The sequence below is a fragment of the Protopterus annectens genome, chromosome 3.part1 (assembly GCF_019279795.1).
Source record: "Protopterus annectens isolate FY-2018-M chromosome 3.part1, PAN1.0, whole genome shotgun sequence".
NCBI lineage: Eukaryota > Metazoa > Chordata > Ceratodontiformes > Protopteridae > Protopterus > Protopterus annectens.
Genome location: NC_056732.1, coordinates 913,726,459 through 913,732,531, shown reverse-complemented (window position 1 = coordinate 913,732,531; position 6,073 = coordinate 913,726,459).

Here is a 6,073-nt window from a genome sequence, read left to right as displayed (position 1 = left end):
GCACACACCCACAGTTACATATATTGGGACTGTGATTAGAACCCCCCCTATCTAGTTATTTGTATTATAGTGTTACACAGTTATCACATGTGCTATAGAGCTTACAGGACTGAAGCCAGTCCAAAGGTACTTCTAAGGTGAATGACATCAGCAGATCTTGTAAAGTAGGGAAATGGGAAGTGTATTGGGTAGGTAAGGCATTATAATACTTAGTCCTACAGACAGACAGACACACACACACACACACACACACACACACACACACACACACACACACACACACACACACACACACACACACACAAAGGTAGGTGATGTGATATTACAACTCCCACCTCAGTACCATCAGACAATGAATCTCATCTTCATGCTGGTACATGCTAGTGGTTACAACTGGTATGCAACTGTCTGCAGCAGGACACCACTCTATGCCATTCAGGGTATCACTGTGTATGACTCACTCTGTGTGTGTGTGTCTCCCTGTGTGTCTCACTCTATCAATGTCTGTCCCTCTTTTCCCTCATGTCTATGTGTGTGTATGCTTGACATATTGTAATATGTTGCCCATATATATGTGTGTGTATCACACGCAACAGATGCAGACATACCACATATGGGCCACCTACAGCTGGCTGTGAGTAATCCTGTCTGATGGGTATGTGTAGTTAGGTTTACATAGCTGTGTGTATGCAAAGACATTTGCACAATACAGAGATATATATATAGTCCGTTGTGGTTTCAGACAAGGGATTCACTTCTCTAACTGTAGGAGCGTGCTCAATATAACCTTCTATAGTATGTGTGGAAATCCATTCCAGGGACAGTTATACTCCAATCTGGAACCTGCTTGGACAAGATATCTGGAGATAGGCTGCCAATATGTGGAAACAATGGGCCAAATATAGGGGGATACTGTAACTATTGCTCTTATTAATGTATGAGTTGCTTGAGCTACTGGGTTTATTTTAGCAGACATTTTATGACATATGAAATGTTTGACACTGTACTGTATTGTGTCATTACCTGATGACAGATATCATTGAATCATCACAGTTTTTTACCAGAGAAATACAAGATGGATGATGCACAGACCTATATAATGAGGCAAAAGCTAGACATTCTTGCACAATCCGGCCAGTTGGGAGGTGTGGCTACAGACCATTGACTGATGAAGCTGTGTAAAAGGTCCAACACCTTGGTGATATACTGGCTGGGGATCTCCTGGTTGTGCAGTATTCTTCTTACCTGAAAGGTCATATCCTGGTTTGGCCATGCCTCTCAACTGCACAGATTCTGACAGATTATCAAAATTCATGCCTCATATATCTGGTCGGTTTCTCTTAACATTGTACTTTTCTAGCAAGTTTGTTGCAAATCACTCAAGGTTGCAGTCAGGGTATAATGACAAAACATTAGAGTTTCAGACTTTGCACCCTTCATGACATCCATGCTAATTTCAAAAGTGTCACACAACAATAACCACAAAAAGAACACAGTGAAGTAATAACCACACACCAGTGAACACAAAATAAAAAATAGCCATTTATTCTCTCCGATGTCTCGGCAAAGATGCCTTCAAGGAGTATGACACATTCAAAAAGCTAGTTAAACTCAGCATTCATTCCCTTAGGTTGGAAAGTATATCTGGTAATAATATTATTTGTCAGATGAAAATATTAAGAGCAGACTTCTATATAAGGAAGCCTTATATATACTTAAATTTGATACTATGACACCTAAGGGAATGAATGGAGGGTTTTATTTTAAATGGTTTGTTTATTTGTTCAATTATTCTATTCACTTTGCAGATTATTTGTAATTATGCCTGATTGTGTTATATAAGGTAGAAGCTTTTTGAATGTGTCATACTCCTTGAAGGCATCTTTGCCGAGACGTCAGAGAGAATAAATGGCTATTTTTTTATTTTGTGTTCACTGGTGTGTGGTTATAATTTCAAAAGTGTCCCTATAGTTGGGCCTTTATCCCACCATTATGCATGGCTTTGTCCAGATTTCTTGCTCTATGAGGTTGAGAGGTATGCTACTAGCATTTAGCGGCATGCCCTTTCATTTGCATTTTGTTGACTATGTTATGTTTGTAGTATGGATCCCATGACATTCCCTACAAAAGCACTATGGGTGAGGCATGGGCCTTTGCCAGAGGCCTGTAGGCCATGTGAGACTGATGCAGTCCATCTGTAGCAAGGCAGTGCATTCTATCACTCATATGTTCCCAGGCTGCCAGGCAGTGGACCCCCCTGGGGTGACAATGGTAAGTGACAGAATGCACTGCTGTGCTACTAGACACCATACCTCTCTACATATGGGAGCCAGACATCTGGACATAGCCATAGGTAATTGGGTGATAAAGGCCTAAATATAGTGACCATTGTAACAATTGGTCTTACAAACCTAGAAGGGTGATACAATAACAGATTTTGCATTAGCATGTGTTTTTCTATAGGGTATGAAGTCTGAGACGCTACAATCCATCATTATTTTCTGAATTTAGACTTTCGTGGTTCGCCAATGATTTGCCAGACAACCACTATTTCAGAATAAAGACACCACAAATATGATGCAAACCTCTGTGCATTCTGCAAAATGTATGTACAGTTGGGAGGTATGGTAGGTACTGTGTAGTTTACTCCAACCTGTGTACTGTTCATATGTGTGGCCCCCTGGACATGACCTGTCCAGCTTTCTGGCAGTAATGGATATTGACATCTGGACAGTGTGTACAACTCCCACCATAGGTGTAGCTGACATGCAAAATAGTTGGCACTGCAGTTCTTGGAACATGGCCCTGTCTACCACAGTACTGTACTTAGGCCACTAGGACACAACAGCCATGAGAAGTTGCTGGCCACATCCTGGCAGTATTTCCCAAACATATGCATAGCTCATTGACTCCTGCATATTGTGGACATGCAACAAGTTATCCATGTTGATTGGACAGCCCTGTCAATGTGTGATCTGCTGCTAATATCCTAGAAACTTACACATTACTGCATTTCTTTGTGAATATGGATGTGGGAGGGTACACCTTCCAACGGTACACATTTGCACATACTGTGCTGATATTGGCTTTAAATTTTGGTTCCATTTAGCATAGTATTGTGCCCTATCTTAGAGGAAAGAGGCATACCATTAGAGACAAAGGTTGATTGTAATGGCATACAATTGAGTTTCAGACTTCTGACCATTCAAAGCCTTATTGCAGCTGCAAGGCCTGCTGTGATATCACTGTGTAAGTCTGTAGGGGTTATTCCATCATTGTCACCATTTATGGGCCTTTTCCAGACATTCCTTTATGGTTTTCTATACCTGACTTGCTGGCTGAGTCTGAGGGGTGAGCATGGGATCCCCACATTGATATCCATGCATGTGACCTATGACATCCCCTTAGTTGGCTCCCCGCATATACTGCAATGGGATTTGTCACCTTGGAGAATACTGCATAGTGTGGGGAAGCTAGTATTGGGCAGACATTTCCTGGTGTCCCACATAGATGTCAATTCTTTGCTGCCACCCCAGTAGGCCACCCCATTCCCTTGTATGCATGCAGCGATATCTATGGTATCGCTGCATGCATGCAGCGATACCACAGATATGCTACCACAACATACTACTCTATTCATTTATTGTTTAGAAGACTGACTTACCTTGTGCTTGCAGCAGTTGTGGAGACAGTGGGTGAGGGCTGACTCTGTCAGATGCATACAGTATACTGCCTATACAGGGTAAGCTGCAGGTAGTGTGATGTGTGTGGCATCCATTTTACTGTGTGTGAGAGTTAGAGGGAGGTGTCAATCCCTGGGTCCTACAGTTTCAGTGTGTGTGTTATGCTTTGCCTCTTTGCCAAGGCCTGGGCATACTGGGCACTTCTCTGGCTGCCTACTGGAGCAAGCTCAGGGGCTTCCTCCTCCGAATCCCTCTGTGCCTATAGGGACCTTGGCAAAGGTGGGGGGCTGTGTGGCCCTTCCCCATGCTGTTCCTACTGCAGCTGTTTCCACGGGATCATATTGTGTAGCATGGCACATACTATGAACATGTGTGCACATGTTACAGGAGAGTACTGCAAGTGTCCACCAGATATGTCAAGGCAGCAGAACCATGACTTAAGCATCCCAAACACACACTCTATAATTATCCTGGTTTGTGCGTGTGCCTCATTATGGCATTTTTGATTGGGTGTGTGTGCATTTCTGTTGGGTGTGATCATCCACAGCTCCAGTGCATAGCCATCATCCACTACCAGATGGCCATACTGGATGTCCCCACTGGCAAATGCCTGGTACAGCTGTGACGAATGCCAGATGTGGGAGTTGTGATAGCTTCCAGGGCTGCCAGCACACACATTCATGATAATGTCCTGGGCATTGTACATGACCTGGCAGTTGATGGAGGGGAAGCTCTTGTTTTGTGATAGCTTCCAGGGCTGCCAGCACACACATTCACGATAATGTCCTGGGCATTGCACATGGCCTGGCAGTGGATGGAGGGGAAGCCCTTGCGGTTTATGTAGACCCTACCCTGTTCACAGGGTGGTGCTTTGATGTGGATGTGCATGCAGTCTATCGCACCCAGTACTTCTGGGTATTCTGCTACACAGTGGAAGAGACGCATTTTGTTGGTCCTCTCCTCACAGGTGTTGGGGAAGTAAATGTGCTCACTGGCTTGTTGTAGCATAGCATCAATGAACTGGTGCAGTAACCCTGGATGCAGATGCCTGTGACCCCCATCATGTCCTTAGTAGGTCTTTGGAAAGTACTGGCAGCTAGTATTCTTAAGGCTACACATACCATGGTATCCACTGGGATGGGTTCCCCTCTGTTGGCTTTGGGTATGAGTTGAGACCAGGACAGCTCGATGATTTGCTGAAGTATGTCTCTGCCCACCCTGTAGTGCTATACTATCTCCAGATCATATAGTTCCTGGTAGGTTACCCTGGGTCTGAACACTCTTCTCCTCCTCCTCAGTCTGGGGCTGCTGTCAGCATTATCCTCCTCACCGCCCTCAGCCTCTAGCACATACTGATAGATCAAAGCAATGGCAGCCCCTAACATTTTTTTGGTTAAAATGCCCTGCATGTGTACACCAATGGTGCAAGGTTTGTAGGAAAACCAGACTGAAAGATGTTTGCACAGTTTATACTATTATGCTGCAGATGCTGCCTGTATGATTGGCTGGCTATGATACATTCCACCTGCTTGCTATTTTATTTGTTCTTGATTGCTTTTATTCTGCTATTTGTCTTTTTTTTTCTTTTTCCCTTCCTGTTTCCACCACTTTTAAGCTCTGAGGGGCACTGCTCAAACCCAGTGCCCAAATGTAAACAGTCCTGCTTTTTCCATTTTTTTTTTGTTTGTTTGTTTTAGACCCAGTGCGTGCCACGCAAACCCATTTAGCTAAGGTAAACAATGAGAAATGGCCCTTCTCTGGACATGAACACACTCTTCATTTCATGGAATAAGTCAATACAGCCTCAGACACACTCCCTTGCTTAGCTGTGCTTCGTTAAGCTCAAAATGTGAGCCGTGGAGCTCCAAAGTGCTTACACCGCGCATGACACCCCCGTTTTCATGTCATCTGCTTCTCCTGCTTACACCATTGCCTTATAGCTCTTACACAGTTAGGTGCAGTTTGGCACTTGTCTTCATTGTGTGATTCAGTAAATTTCCCTAATTAGCATATCCCACTGCCTTAGTCCCTAATTACAGCACTACACCAGAGCCTTTCCCCTTAGCAACCATAGTTCCCTGCTATTGTTTTCATTCTGCATGCCATAGACTATAATGACAAACTGCAGATTTCACTTAAAATTGCATTTTCACATTTTTTTTTATTTTCGGCACTATCCCATTTGCGTGCCCGCTGCCCTTTGCTTAAACAGCCGAGATCGGCCAAATAAATAAACTTTGAACTTTATAATTTTGCAACATTTTTCCATACCAATGGCCATTGGCATACCTAAAGATTATAATAAATGCTTTACTTTGAGCTGTCATGCCTCCATTTTGATTTTTGCAGAAATGTATTCAGCTAGTAGCCGAATACATTTCTGCAAGCTA